This window comes from Chiloscyllium punctatum, chromosome 16, assembly GCF_047496795.1.
Source record: "Chiloscyllium punctatum isolate Juve2018m chromosome 16, sChiPun1.3, whole genome shotgun sequence".
Lineage (NCBI taxonomy): Eukaryota > Metazoa > Chordata > Chondrichthyes > Orectolobiformes > Hemiscylliidae > Chiloscyllium > Chiloscyllium punctatum.
In genome coordinates, this window is record NC_092754.1 from 31,854,355 (window position 1) to 31,869,834 (window position 15,480).

A 15,480-nucleotide genomic window follows, 5' to 3' on the forward strand; every position below is an offset into this window, starting at 1 on the left:
ATGCAAAACCCAAAGATCTGAAAATGCATTAGGAAACCACTTTGCACAGAGCAAAAAAAAAGGTTCGTCTCGCCTTCAATCCCCCCCCTCCCCACCATCCTTGCACCACAAGCGCCTTTTGCATTGAATGCAGCCAACCCAGTTTTGAAATCAGAGCATTGCATACAGACCTTGCTTGCAAAGGGGTCTTTTTTTAAAAAAAAACTTGGTTTATAAAAAAAATAAAAGGGTTGCGATGATCTTCGGGCTTGTTTCAGGCAGATCTCATCTTCCGGGTCGCCTGCTATTCACTTCTGGTTACTGCAGGCAGTGAGGGGGTCTGGGGCTGGAGAAACCAGCTTATTATTTGCAGCCTATTTTACTGACTCACACAGCCCTAGGATGCCATGCCCAGCTGCAGAAAATTTTTTAAAAAAGACATTTCTACCCATCTCTTTTTTTTTAGAAATTGCACTTCCACGAGGGGGACTGGCGGAGTCTATAAACTGCAGGGAATGAGTTCCCTGGAAATTCGTCTCCAGCAATGGGCGTAAAAGCAGTCTAGGCTCTGGCGGATTGAACGCCCCATTCCTGATATTCGGTTCACTGGAATTAAATATTAGCCGCTTTGTGCGAGATGAGCTCCGTCTGTTTTGAGCCACCGCTTGAGACACATTCCTACAGTCCTGCATCTTTTTAAAAAATAAATTGATCTTGCTGTGTTTTTCTCTCATTTTATTTCACAGTGCTTTTGTTGAGGAGCATCTTTGCTTTTGAAACTCTCGTCCTTGTTTTCCAGTTCCCTCTCCCTGCAACCTTCTCCAGCCCTAGCTGTGAGCTCCTCTAATTATGGTCACTTCAGCAGTGCTGCACCTCATATACTGAGGCCCCTGAGCTGTGGTACTTCCACCTTTGATCTCTTCCTTTCCCACCTCTCTTTGCTACTTAAGGATGCACCTTCAATCCTAAAGCTTTGGCCATCTGCCCTCACTCTTTATGTGACCAGCTGTTGAAAACACATCTCTGAAGCACCTTGGCATGATTTATTAAAGTATCTACATTTAAGTGTTGCCATTGATTGCAATATTTTGTACCCGTAAATCCTGGGGTATTAAAACTCCTCATGTCAAGTCTTCAACACATATTCTGCTTTATAGTCAGCACCACGTTTACAGCATTTTGGCTCAGGTTTCAACAACAGATTGCATTTATGCCGCATCTTTACCATAATTAAAATAAGTCCCAAAAACCCTTTCACAGTTGTATACCCATATGAAAGTAAGACATAAGAGCATTAGTAAGCCATTTAGTCCAAGTCTGGTCTGCCATTCGCTGAGATCCTGGCTGATCTGATACTCGTCAACTCCTGCCTTTTCCCCATTATCCCTGATTCCCCTACTGATTAAAAGTTGGCTTCAGCCTTGAATAAACTTAATGACTCCGTTTCAATATCCCTCTATGGTAAAGAATTCCACAGATTCACTACTCCGTCAGAGAAGAAATTCCTCCTCGTCTCTGTCATAACTGGGTGAACTCCTGCTCTGAGTTTGTACCCTCAGCTCCCAGACTCTCCCACTGGGAGAAACAACCTTCTGCATCTACCCTGTCAAGTTCCCTAAGAATCTTGTCAGATATCTCAAATGTTCATGTTGATCTCTCTCTCTATGCATCTTCTCTGTAGCTGTAACACTGTATTCTGCACTCAATTCTGCTACCCTTATACACTTTGTATTGTACGGTCTGCCTGGAAAGCACATAGAAAAGCACTTTTCACTGTATCTCGGTACGTGACAACAATAAATCAAAACAAAAAAATCAAATCAAATCAATAAGATTGCCTCCCATTCTTCTCAATTCCAATGAGTAAAGGCCCAACCTATTCAACCTCTCCTCATACGAAAATCCCTCCATATCTGGGATCAACCTCATGAAACTTGTCTGGATTGCCTCTGATACCAATATCTAGATTAGAGTGGTGCTGGAAAAGCACAGCAGTTCAGGCAGCATCTGAGGAGCAGTAAAATCGATGTTTCGGGCAAAAGCCCTTCATCAGGAATATATCTTACTTAAACCAAGGGAACCAAAACTGTTCACTGCATTCCAGATGTGACCTCACTAATGCCTTGCACAGTTTAGCAAGACTTTCCTATTTTTCTACTCCATCCTCTTTGAAATAGCAGGTGAATTGAATTGAATTGAATGTATTGTCACGTGTACTGAGGCACAGTGAAAAGCTTTGTCTTGCGAGTAACACAGGCAGATCACAGAGTTAAATAAGTCAATAATAGGTAGACAGCGGCAAAAAACGAACACACAGGTAGAGGCAAATGTTAAGAGTTTGTGAGTCCATTCAGGTGAGTGGAGGTGAAGCCCAGGGCAAGCTGGCATGGCACCAGCAAGTCCCAGAGGCTAGTGGAGTGGAGACCTTCAAGGCCTCCAGTATTGATGCCCAGCATCTCCTATACGCTTGGCCAATTGGTCTGAAAGCCAGCCCAGACCTGGTTAAAAGACTAAAGTGCTAGTACATTTTAAAAGAAAACTTATTTATCCTTTATTATTATGCTGAACTTTTATTTATGATTCTCTCAAGACTGTAACAAATACTTATGTATCCTGTGCTTAGGTACCCTCTACATAAGATAGCACCAAGAGGCGACATTACAAATTTTTCACTGCACTCATTCGAGAGTACATGACAAGAAAGGCTAATTCTAATTCTATTTCAATAAGCCAACAGTCTATTTTCCTTCCCTTGAACTGAACCTGTATGCTAGGGTTTTGAGATTTATGCACAAGGACTCCCTAATCCATCTCTATTACAGCTTTCTGCAGTCCTTGTCCATTAAAATAATATTCAGCACCTCTATTCATCACATAAAGTGCACAAATACACATTTTCCCACATTGTATTCCATCTGCAAAGTTTTTGCCCACTCACTTAATCTGCATATATCCCTCTGCAGACTCTGTTATCACCACAACCTGCCTTCCCACCATTTTTGTGACATCCGCAAACTTGGCCATGTCATTAATATATATCACCAATAATTGTGATTGTGATCCCAGCACTAATCCCTGTGGCATTCCACTTGTGACTGTGGCCATCCTGAAAATGCTCCCTTTATCACAACATCTTTTAGCTAGCCAACCCTCTATCCTTGCTAACATACTTTTATCTCATTAACTATTCTAATGTGTGATATCTTATCGAACACCTTCTGAAAATCCAAATATATAACATCAACTATTCCCTTTTATCTATCCTGTCTATTATCTCTTCAAAGAATTCTTATAAATATGTCAGGCATGATTTCCCTTCATAAAGCCATGCAGAGTCTACTTGCTTCAGATAAGACTTGACACTGTGCCAAAGAAGGAGATAGATGACCATAAACATTGTCAGAGGAAAATGGTGAGAGTTTTAAAGGAGCCAAAAGCGGAGGGGCTATTCCAATAATGATGCACTGGGCAGCTATAGGTAAGAATGTTGAGGAAAGGATGTTGGGGTGCACAAAAGGGCAGAGTCAAAGAAATGCAGAGTTGGAAGAAGTTACAAAGCTATGCAGATGAGACAATGGAGGGATTTAACTGTGAAGGCATGGATTGTAGGAGAGAAATATTTAGGTTTTGCTTCAATCTTTTTATGAGATGCAGGTGTCATAGGTGAGACTAATGTATGTTGCCTGTTCCTTATTATTATGCGACTAGTTTGTTCAGTCATTCTAGAGGACACTGAGTCAACCACATTGCTATGTGATTAGAGGCACACTTAGGCAAGATCACCAGAATATATGGCAGATTTCCTTCCTTAAAGTACATTAGTGAACCAGCTGGGATTTTGGAAAAATCAATTATACTAACCGGAACTCTATCAACAAACACATTGGCTTGGATCCCATTTACCACTCCCTGGGAAAAAGTACCAGAAATGGGATCACCGCCGGAAATGATGTCACCATGGGAAATGATGTCACCAGCCCAAGGAAACCTAAACACATAAATAGAAAGAAGGCCATGCCACCAGTGCTTCATCCAGAGGCTCACTGATGATGTTACCTAGAATGGTGACGAAACATCTGAAAATGAACCTTCCAGCTTAGTGAGCAAACCTACATTCAGAACCTCAACCTGAGCTATAAACCTTCTCAAAACTCGCTATCAATTATACTTTCATGGTCACCGTTACTGATACTAGCTTTCTGCTTCAGATTTAAACGACTGAATTTAAATTCCACCTGCTGCTATGAAATGATTTGGAGCCATGCTTCCAGAACATTAAGCTGAATTATTTCAATGAAAGTCAAACACAACAGATGCTGGAGATTTGAAATAAAAGCGGAACATGCCAGAGAATCTCACCAGGGTGGGCAGCATCTGTGGAGAGTCAGAGATGAGAAAGACAGAGTTAACCTGTCAAGTGTAGTATGATTTTTATTTTTGATAGGTGCCTTATTTTGATATAATGTATTGCATCACTCACAAATATGAATGAATGATGGAAACATGCCCTTCATTATCAGAGTGCTGCATATCTCAGTGTTTGGAGGAGTGCATGCAGCCCACATCAGCACTGTATGGAGAGCTAAGGACCTGTTTTCCTCCTTATGTTCCCAATGCTGGCCATTACCAGCAAGAAGAAAGTGCCAGTGAGACCCTTGTACCAAGCCACTGGTGGGGTGTCGGTCACTGCCTTCCTGAGAAGGTAAAGACAGAACAGGAGGAGCAGGCCCAAAACCGAGACCAGGAGCTGTCCCAGAGGATGAGGAGCACTAACTCAGGGAGAGGTCACAGCCACATGGCCCGTCAGGATGCAGAAGGAATCATTGATTCAGACAGTACTAAAGAGGTCCTTCGGCCCATCAGCACCAGAGATTTTCAGCCCTGCCTCCATTTTCCTGGGGAGGAGCGAGGCGCAGTGATGACCCAGGCAACATATGTCCCAGGATACAGTGTAAGATGCCACAGTAGGAGCTGAGGGCTGCAGGAGTGGGAGACCACCTTCTCCCACTGGCTGGCAAGAGGGCTGCTGCTGTGAACCCCAAAGTGACTGCCTCCTTCCAGGAAAGCGATGGGTGACCTGTGTGGAATCTCCCTGTCCTGCACCCACAAAGGTATCCGGACAGTGACTGATGGTAGTGGTGCAAGATGGCAGCCTTTCACTTTGCTTCCTGATGATGATGCATGGCCCAGGCAATGGGATTAGGGAACGTAACAGGCTTCTCTCCAGGTGTGAGATACCATTGACAAAATTCATCAACGGGAAAGGGTTCCATTAGATTCATGACCAGGTGATCTGTGATCACCGTCACCATTTCCCTGGGGGAATGTGCCTGCTCTCCTGACATCTGCCAGAACTCTTCCATCTTGGGTCACTCACGTGTACATGGTACCTTTCAAGTCTGGATACTGGGGGGATGACATCTATCCACTGTGAGCATGGCTCATGGGACCAGTGCACGCCCCCCTGACTGACTCTGAGCACAGACTCTTTGCTGCCAACCTTATGCCAGGGCTATGGTGGAGCAGATAGTAGGGCTGCTGGAGATGGTGGTTCCACTGCTTGGAGTGATCTGAGGAAAAGTCCACATGGACTGGTGCCACTTCATCATCCTGGTGTGTTGTGCTCTGCCCAACTGGACTGAGCAACAAGGTGCTCTGATAGACACTGAGGAACTTGGGGAATGTGAGCAACCTTGTGAGGAGGAGGAGGACTTTGATGAGAATGAAGTTCTTCTTGTGGATAACACAGCTCAGCTACTTTGGCGGCTACAAGCCAGAGAGTATCTGACTGACTAGGAGAAAGTGCGGACTGCAGATGCTGGAGCAACCTCATTCCTGATGAAGGGCACTTGCCCAAAAGGTCAATTCTCCTGCTCCTCGGATACTGTCTGATCTGCTTTTTCGGCACCACACTCTCGACTCTAGTATTTGACTGACATCCACTTCCAATTGATGGAGCTGGCTGCAGGGACCCAGATCATACAGTCATACAGCACAGAAACTGACCCTTCAGTCTAAGCAGTCCACATCAAACATAAAGCTAAACTAAACTAGTCCAACCTGTTTGCTCCTGGCCCATATCCCTCTTTCCTATTCATGTACTTATCCAAATGTTTTTTGAACATTATAATTGTACCTGCATCCACTACTTCCCCAAGAAGCTCATTCCACATAAGAACCACGCTCTGTCTCAAAACTTTGCTCCTTATACCTTTTATAAATTTCTCTCCTCTCACCTTAAAAATATACCACCTAGTCTTGAAGTCCCCCATCTGAGGGAAAAGACAACTCCCATTAAGTCTATTTTTACCCCTCATGGTTTTCTGAATTTCTATAAGGTCGCCACTCAGCCTTCTAAACTCCATTGAAAAAAGTCCCAGCCTATCCAACCTTTCTTTATATTAAGCCTTCCATACCCGGCAACATCCTGATAGGATAGTCATTGGTCATCATGCCAGCATTTGGTTTGCACTGTGGGGGTGAACTGCGGCCACTACCCATTTTGCCGGTGTTCACTTTCACTGGCTCTAAATAAAATTGCCTGTTCGGAATTGTATAATCAATTACCTGACTGAGAAAAGGGCATTGCATGTGAAAGGATCAGTTAGCAATGCCAACCATGTGCTGTGAGCAAGGTGGTTTTGTGGTTGTTGCTGGTGAGGGGCACCTGCAGAGCACTAACATTTGTCCAGGTGCACAGCAGGCTTTTAAAGACGGCACAGGTCCCAGGGTTGCCAGCCTTTCAGCGGATGTCCAGTGAGTGGAGAGTTGTTCTGGGAACGGCACATGATAAGATGAGGCAAGCCTTAGGCAGGAGACGTGCCAGAGGGATGGCGTGGGCAGTTAATGAAATGTGTTTGGTCAGATGCGTGAGAGAATTTGCCTGGCATCATGACAAGAAACACCCATGGGACTCTACAACACTGACACAACCAAAATAAAAAATCAACTCAATGACTTTAATCATGACAATGTCCAAATGGAAGAAATTATGGATCATCTATGAATTGAGGAGCCTGACAACATCCAAGCAGTGAAGACACTTAGAGGATACAACAGTGAGGTTGATTTTCAGAAAGCGTTTGATAAGGTACCATACATTCGGCTACTTACTTTAGTGCCCATGGTGTTGGAGATGGTATATTAGCACGGATAGCATAGACTTAGCTAAAGAATAGAAGACAGAGAGTTGGGGTAAAGGGGGCATTTTCAACTGGCAACTTGTAATGAGTGGTGTGCATCAGGAATCATTGCTGGGACTGCAGTTATTTACAATATATATTCATGACTTGAATGAGAAAAACAAATGTACCATAACTAAGTTTGTGGATGACACAAAAATAATTGGGAAGGCAAGTGGTGAGGATGACACAAAGGAGGTCCTAACCAAATTAAGCAAGTTGTAAAAGAAAACTTGGCAGATGGAACATAGTATGGGAAAGTGTGAGTTTATGCAGGAAGAAACAAGGAATTGCGTATTAATTAAACGGAGAAGACTTGCAGAAATCTACAGAACAAAGGGATTTTAGAGTCTTCATTCAGGTACCACAAAAAACTAGCATCCAAGTTCAGCAAGGTGTTAGGGAAGGCAAATGGAATGTTGACCTTTATTTCAAAGAGAATAAAGTATAAAAGTTAGTAAAACTGTACAAGGCACAGATGAGATCACAGCTGCATTACTCTGAAGAGTTTTGAACCTTTACCTGAAGAAAGATAGACTATATTGGAGGCAGTCCAAAGAAACCTCACTGGGCTGTCACCAGTATGGAGGAGGTTGAGTAGCTTTGGCCTGTACTCATTGCAGTTTAGAAGAATGAGTAGTGATTATATTGAAACATACAAGATTCTTAGGGGATTGGACAGGGTAGATGTGGCAAGGTCGTTTCCCCTCGTGGGAGAGTCCAGGACCAAAGGGCATAATCTCAGAATGAGGTATCACACATTTAAGACAGAGATGAGAAGGGTTTTCTTCTCTCTGACGATAGTAAATCTGTTGGAATTTTATGTTCAAGGCTGAGACAGATACATCTTTAATCTATTAGAGAATCAAGGGTTACAGAGAAAAGACAGGAAAGTGGATTTGAGGGTTATCCAATCAGCCATAATCCCATTGAATGCCAGAGCAGATTTGATGGGCTGAATGGCCTATTTCTGTAACTATGGCTTAAGGTTCTATGTTCTTGTGTGGAGCTGGATATTACAATGTACTTATGGAAACTAGCGTGTTCTCAGTTGATTACATAAAAGAGTAACACGTAAATTAGAAATAAGAGGGAATGGAGGAAAGATCTCAGGAAGACTGCAGAACTAATCATTTCTGGCGGGAAGAGAAATCATTGCAGGAGATCCTCTGGCTGTGACTATGGAGAAGGATTGGGCTATGGTCAACTACGTCAGAGTCTGCAAATACAGTGAATAGAAGAACAAAGAAGGATATTATAGCAATTGGTCTCAGTCGCATGGGATGTCATCAGTGACTTTGTTTAAGATACTTCAAAAAAGCTTAATCTTTAATAGAAAACAATACAATTGCTGTCTGGCCAGTTTTAGATCAGACATTATAACCATTGATCAAGAAGCGATGGGGTGGGGGGGGGGTGTGGAAATGCTGGGGAGAAGGTAGGAAAGAGTACAATAGGTGAATGGGGGTGGGGATGGAGGTGATAGGTCAGAGAGAAGGGTGGTGCGGATAAGTGGGAAGGGAGATTGGCAGGTAGGACAGGTCATGGGGACGGTGCTGAGCTGGAAGGTTGAAACCGGGGTGAGGTGGGGGGAGGGGAAATGAGGAAACTGGTGAAATCCACATTGATGCCCTGGGGTTGAAGTGTTCCGAGGCGTTGGGTGGTGAGGGAGCGGCGGTGGAGGAGGCCCAGGACTTGCATGTCCTCAGCAGAGTGGGAGGGGGAGTTGAAATGTTGGGCCACAGGGCGGTGTGGTTGAAAGGTGCTGGTGTCTTGGAGATGTTCCCTGAAGCGCTCTGCATCCAGTCTCCCCAATGTAGAGGAGACCACATCGGGAGCAACGGATACAATAAATGATATTAGTGGATGTGCAAGTGAAACTTTAATGGATGTGGAAGGCTCCTTTGGGGCCTTGGATGGAGGTGAGTGAGGAGGTGTAGATGCAGGTTTTGCAATTCCTGTGGTGGTAGGGGAGGGTACCAGGAGAGGAGGGTGGGTTGTTGGGAGGCGTGGACCTGACCAGGTAGTCACAGAGGGAACGGTCTTTACGGAAAGCAGAAAGGGACGGGGAGGGAAATATATCTCTGGTGGTGGGGTCCATTTGAAGGTGGCGGAAATGTCGGCGGATGATGTGGTTAATGTGAAGGTTGGTAGGGTGGAAGGTGAGCACCAGGGGTGTTCTGTCCTTGTTACAGTTGGAGGGGTGGGGTTTGAGGACGGAGGTGCGGGATATGGATAAGATGCATTGGAGGGCATCTTCAACCACATGGGAAGGGAAATGGCGATCTCTAAAGAAGGAGGCCATCTGGTGTGTTCTGTGATGGAACTGGTTCCCCCATAGCAATGAGCAGGGGGATGAATGTGGAATTCTTTAATAACTACCAGATTGTCAGACCTCTCCTAGCCCCAGCTATTTTCCCAAAAGGTAGCCAATTAAGACAATTTAAGGAAATTTAAAGTGAGTTTACTTTTGTTTCAAAGAGCTGAACAGCATGCCAAGTTCTTGACCTGGATTTAATTCTGTCTTCACAGAGACTGAGTGTTTTCTGCATCTTCTATTTTATTATGGCATCTTAAAGACCTGTCAAGGTAACTGTTCCCCCTTGTATCAGCTTCTGCCTTCTATTTGACTCTGAGTTAGTGGAAACTCAAAACACCTGGTGCAACAGTCCATTTTCTATTAATTCAGTGTCTCATGATGTTAAAATGTACAGTTTTCAATGAACTTTCACCAGCAAACACAAACATTGAAGTAATAACCTGATCACTCCTGCCTGGTATGGGACACAGAAGAAGATACCAATATGAGGTCTCAATGCCATTTTTTGTTATTATTCATTGACGGGATGGGGGTGTCTCAGATAAAGCTTGCATTTATTACTCACCCCTAGGTGTCCTTGAGAAAGAGCTGCTGCTGTCTTGAGAAATGTGCCTACAGTGCTGTTGGGTCAGGATTTCCAGGCTTCTGACAGCAATGGAAAAAGTTACATCAGATCAAAATTTCTGGCACAGAGAGCAGATTAGAACACATTCACAAAAATGTCTGTAAATCCCATTTTGTTTTACTTTAGGCATACAATGATCACAGTGTAGATATTTTCCTAATCAACCCATTCAGAGATGTTATAACACGTCTGGAGTAGATGGGACCTGAATCTGAATGGCCTGTCCCAGAGGTAGGAACACTACCACTGCACCACAACAGCCACCTGATAGCCATGCTCTATATTTCTATTGATTAATCTCTTAGCAAAATGACAGAAAAGCAAATGCATGCCTCCACCTCTTCCTATTTATCACAGGTGGGACAGACCTCAAAATTAGATGTTCTAAAATTGTATCTCCCTTGATTGCCATAACTATGTGGAGCTGTGACTGGCTTGGCAGAGTTGGAAGTGGGATGACTTTAATGAACGTGACGGTTAAATTCTCCGGTTCTGCATATCGGTCCAATCCACTGCAATGACTTTGTGTCCATCCCATTCCATGGTTTAATATAGCTCCACACCATAATTTGTGATGTGCATACCAACTGAACAACTTAATCAATCTGCAAGCTCAGACAGATTTAATGAATGGTGTTCTTTTAGCATGTTCAATGTTTTGCATTGAAATAAATTTTTCATCCTTTATAGGTTGGAGCAGTTATTTTTATTTTATCTGAAATGGATATCTCTGGTTCTATTATAGATAACACACCCTGAAGTAATTTTGCTCATATTTCCCTTATTATCCTCTGCTGAAGACATTAAGTCAAACTGGGTACTAACCATTTGGCACTGCTGCACAGGCTCCTTTCTATTCTGTATAGCTGTATTTCACTAAGATTTCACTAAGGCTTTTAAAATGATAAGAGGATTTGTTATCATCTCAAGCAAGACATTAGCTAGTTGTGTGGCCTTACGAAAACAGAACTGGCAAAGAGTATGTCTTGATACTGGTGACAGGAGACAGGGGAATAGACCGCAACGTATTGGTATAATGGTGCTAAGGCAAACTCAGCCTCTCAGTTCTGAAGGGTTAAAATGTTAACTCTGCTCCCTCTCTCTACAAATGCTGCTGGACCCATTGAGTTCCTCCAGCAATTTCTGTTTTCGTTTCAGACTTCCAGCAGCTACATTTATTTGTCTTATTTCAGTCTCCAATCTGATTAGAACTGGTTGATCACAGAGACATGTCTTTTTACATTATTTCACAGAATCTGGTCATCACTAGCTAGGCCAGCATCTGTTGCATGACAAAAATAGGTCATGACAAGACATGTTACATTCTCACAAAGGACAGAACATAATTATGCAGATAAATTTAACAAGAAAATATAAAACTTTGATTATGATCATTCACGTTAAATCTTGTATATCTTTAAATGGCCCCATTAAGGCATTCAACAATGTTCCTCACGGTAAATTGGTTAACAAGGTTAGATGACATGAAAGGCAGGGATCACTAGCTATTTGAATAGAGAACTGGCTCAAAGGTAGTAGATAGAGGGAGGTGGCGGAGGGTTGCTTTTCAGACTGGCAAAGTGACCAACAGTGTGCCACAGGATTGGTGCTGGGACCACTGCTTTTCATCATTTATATAAAGGATTTGGAATTGAACATGGTTAGTAAGTTTGCGGATGACACCAAAATTGGAAGTGTAATGGACAAAGAAGAAGGTGACCTCAGATTACAATGGGATCTTGATCACATGGGCCAATAGGCTGAGGAATAGCAGATAGAATTTAACTTAGGTAAATGTGCGGTGCTGTATTTTGGAAAGGCAAATCAAGGCAGGACTTATGCACTTAATAGTAAGATTTTACTGAACAAAGAGACCTTGGAGTGCAGGTTCTTAGTTCCTTGAAAGTGGAGTACAGGTAGATAGGATAGTGAAGAAGGCATTTGGTATGCTTGCCTTTAATGGTTAATGCATTGAGTATAGGAGTTGGGAGGTCATGTTCTGGTAGTACAGAACATTGGTTAGGCCATGTTTGGAAAACTGCATTCAGTTCTGGTCTCCCTGCTATAGGAAGGATGTTGTGAAACTTGAAAGGGTTCAGAAAAGATTTACAAGGATGTTCCCAGGGTTGGAGGGTTTGAATAGGCTGGGACTGTTTTTCCTGGAGCATGGGAGGCTGAGGGGTGACCTTATAGAGGTTTATAAACTCATGAGGGGCATGGATAGAATAAATAGATAAGGTCTTTTCCTGGGTTGGCGGAGTCCAAAACTAGAGGGCTTAGGTTTAAGGTGAGGGGGTAAGATTTAAAAGGAATCTCTGGGGCAACGTTTTCATGCAGAGGGTGGTGCATATATGGAGTGAGTTGCCAGAGATAGTGGTGGAAGCTAGTACAATTATAACATTTAAGCGTCATCTGATTGGGTATATGAAAAGAAAGGGTTTAGAGGGATATGGGCCAATTGCTGGCAAATGGGACTAGATTAACTTAGGATATCTGATTGGCATGGACAAGTTGGACTGAAGGGTTTATTTCCATGCTGTACATGTTAGGTGAATTGGCCATGTTAAATTGCCCACAGTGTTCAGGGATGTGCAGGTAAGGTGTATCAGTCAGAGGTAAATATAGGATAGGGGGAATGGGTCTGGGTGGGTTACTCTTTGGAGGGTCAGTGTGAACTTGTTGGGCTGAAGGGCCTGTCTTCACACTGTAGGGATTCTATTGTATTCTAAAAATTCTAAAAACTCTATGAATCTAATTGTTAGGATAGGAAAGGTGCGTCTGAATCCTACAGATCAGCAAGCTAAAGGTTTGATCTCTCCTTTGTACTGAATTAGCTGACCCCTGTTGCACAGAAATTAGTTTTTAAAATTTCAACAATATACTTTATGCATAAAATATCCTTACATACATAATGGCTAAAGCAGTTCGATTCTGTACAGTAACATATGAAGAAACAAACAAAATATTTGAAGTTTAACTTTATACAGCAAACAAACCTGACTGTCTGTGTGGAGTTTGCACATTCTCCCTGTATCTGCATGGGTTTCGTCTGGGGTGCTCTGGTTTCCTCCAACATTAGGAGAAAGTGAGGACTGCAGATGCTGAAGAAGGGCTTATGCCCGAAACGTCGATTCTCCTGCTCCTTGGATGCTGCCTGACCTGCTGTGCTTTTCCAGCAACCCATTTTTCAGCTTTCCTCCCACATTCCAAAGATATGCAGATTAGGTGGACTGGCCATTGTTAATTTGCCCCTAGTGTGCAAGCTAAGTGGGTTAGCCATGGGAAATACTGGGTTACAGGAATGGGATGGGTCTGGGTGGGATGCTCTATGGAGAGTTGATATGGGCTGAATGGCCTGCTTCCATGCTGCAGGGATTTTATATCCAACCAGTGTAGGCAACTCTGAGGCAAAATGGTAGAGAGAGAATATTAGAGCAATTCTCAACAAAGAGATACAATCTTTAGGAGATAAATGAATAATAATGGGCAATTGAATGAAGAAACCAAAATGCAGATCAAAGTAAATTTAGAAGAAAAATGCTTTTGATTGCTAGAATATGAAAAAGTAGAATACTGCCTAGGTTAAGCATTACTTTAATGTTATTCCACATCAAAGTTCTTTTCACAGTTGAAATGCAGCTTTATAAAGGCTTTATATGAGATTCTGTTGTCAAAGAATTTCTTCAGATGCAATGTACAAAGCTTTCCTCTGTACAGTTCAGTCAACATGCAGTGATCCAAGCATTGATGCTGGCCCTCTTGGTACTAAAAGGCAGAGTGAGTTTGTCATCTTTCCCCTCAGTACACTGCGGCATGTCAACATCTGTGTCTAAGAGCCTGGTGACAACAGCTTAATTGAAAGCTGCATTTGTTCCTTTCACCAAGACCATGCTTGTCAATTTCAGGTCAATCCATTAGTTGCAAACCAGCCAACCTACGAATCCTGCATAATATATTGTTCAGAATAATAACTCAGTTGAATGGGGACTACTATAGTATTTTATTCCCTGTATGATTATTTTTCTGTCTTCATATTAGACATGCTACTTTCCCGGGTTTCACGAAAGCTGCACAGATAGACACACTGCTCAGTATGCAATACTTGTCAGTGGACTTATGATTCATAGGGAACCTTTCTTTTAAAAAACCTTTGCATATAAAAATGAAAAATCGGAGTTCAGAAGATATACAGATGGCAGAGGCTATTTGGCCTATTATAGTCCATCTACTCTGGAAGAAGCTTAAACAAATCCAAACCTTTATACACTTAACATATGAAGTGCACTGCCAATGTTGACCCCTCTTTTATGTGAATATTTTGTTTTGGATGCCAATCATAACCTGAATTTTCAACAAGTATCAATCCATCTGGACACCTTGATTATTCTTTGCCTTGACTAGTACGACTCCCAGATTGATTTATGCTGCTTAATATCTTACATATCTTTTTCAATGTTTTTTCTCAACCACCTCCTGTCAAAGTATAGTTGTTCAAAGCATTCCACAGAACTCAGTTGCTGCATTTCACCATGTACACTTTCTCCTAACATAGTTTTCCTACTGTAAATATTGTGTTGTGTCCCTTGGTAACCAAAACTGTACATTTATTTCTTAATTCATTCATAGGCTGAGGGCGTCCCTGGCTAGGCCAGCATTTATTGCTGGTCCCTAATTGCTCAGAGGGCAGCTGAGGGTCAACCAAGTTGCTGTGGGTCTGGAGTGACCAGGTAAGGATGGCACTTTCCTTCCCGATAGGGCATTGGTGAACCCAGTGGATTTTTCCTAATCAAGAAAGAGAGAATGGATTCATGGTCATAATCAGACTCTTAATTCCAGATTTTTATTGAATTAAAATTCCACTATCTGCCATGGCGAGATTCCATCCTAGGTCCCCAGACATTCCCTGGATCTCTGGATTAACAGCCATTGCCTCCCGTAAACTGCACAGCTTGACATCTCCTCACTTGTACAAACGGAGTAACTGATGCAAGTGTAGGACCCCACCAGTTCAGCCTTGGTTCAGTGTGACATTCTCACTTCTAAATCCAAAGGTCAAGTCCCATTTCAGAGGCCTGACTGTATCGTATTAGTGAACATGAGTGCAATATGGAGGAGACACAGGTTTTTGGATGTAATCTTAAAACCTGGATTCTGTCTTTCCTCTCACACGGTGAGAAAACGTCTGAAGCACAGCTTAGGAAAAGGTTGAGAGGTTAGGGTTGGGATGATGGTTAGGCCAAATGTTATGTGGTGCAGGTAAGAAGGTCTGCCCTCTTGTCAGGACATTCCAGGCTCCAGCATCGCCCACTATATCTGAAAGGCAGTGGACAACACTTTACTTGCTGCAAGCCAGGAGCATCATCCAACCTCTGCTC

At 42.9% G+C, this 15,480-nt stretch overlaps 1 protein-coding gene across 3 annotated transcripts in view; it reads right to left on the reverse strand.

Moving 5' to 3' along the window:
- LOC140487134 (zinc finger protein 362-like) overlaps positions 1–10,065 on the reverse strand; it is an 85,325-nt gene extending 75,260 nt beyond the window's left edge. For 2 of the 3 annotated variants that reach the window (XM_072586680.1, XM_072586678.1), the window contains exon 1: positions 171–494. The gene's annotated coding sequence lies outside the window, so the exon portion shown is untranslated. Of the gene's footprint in view, positions 1–170; positions 495–10,045 lie in introns of those variants that run through there. The other variant, XM_072586679.1, reaches the window with a different exon arrangement.
- Positions 10,066–15,480: the final 5,415 nt, after the last annotated feature.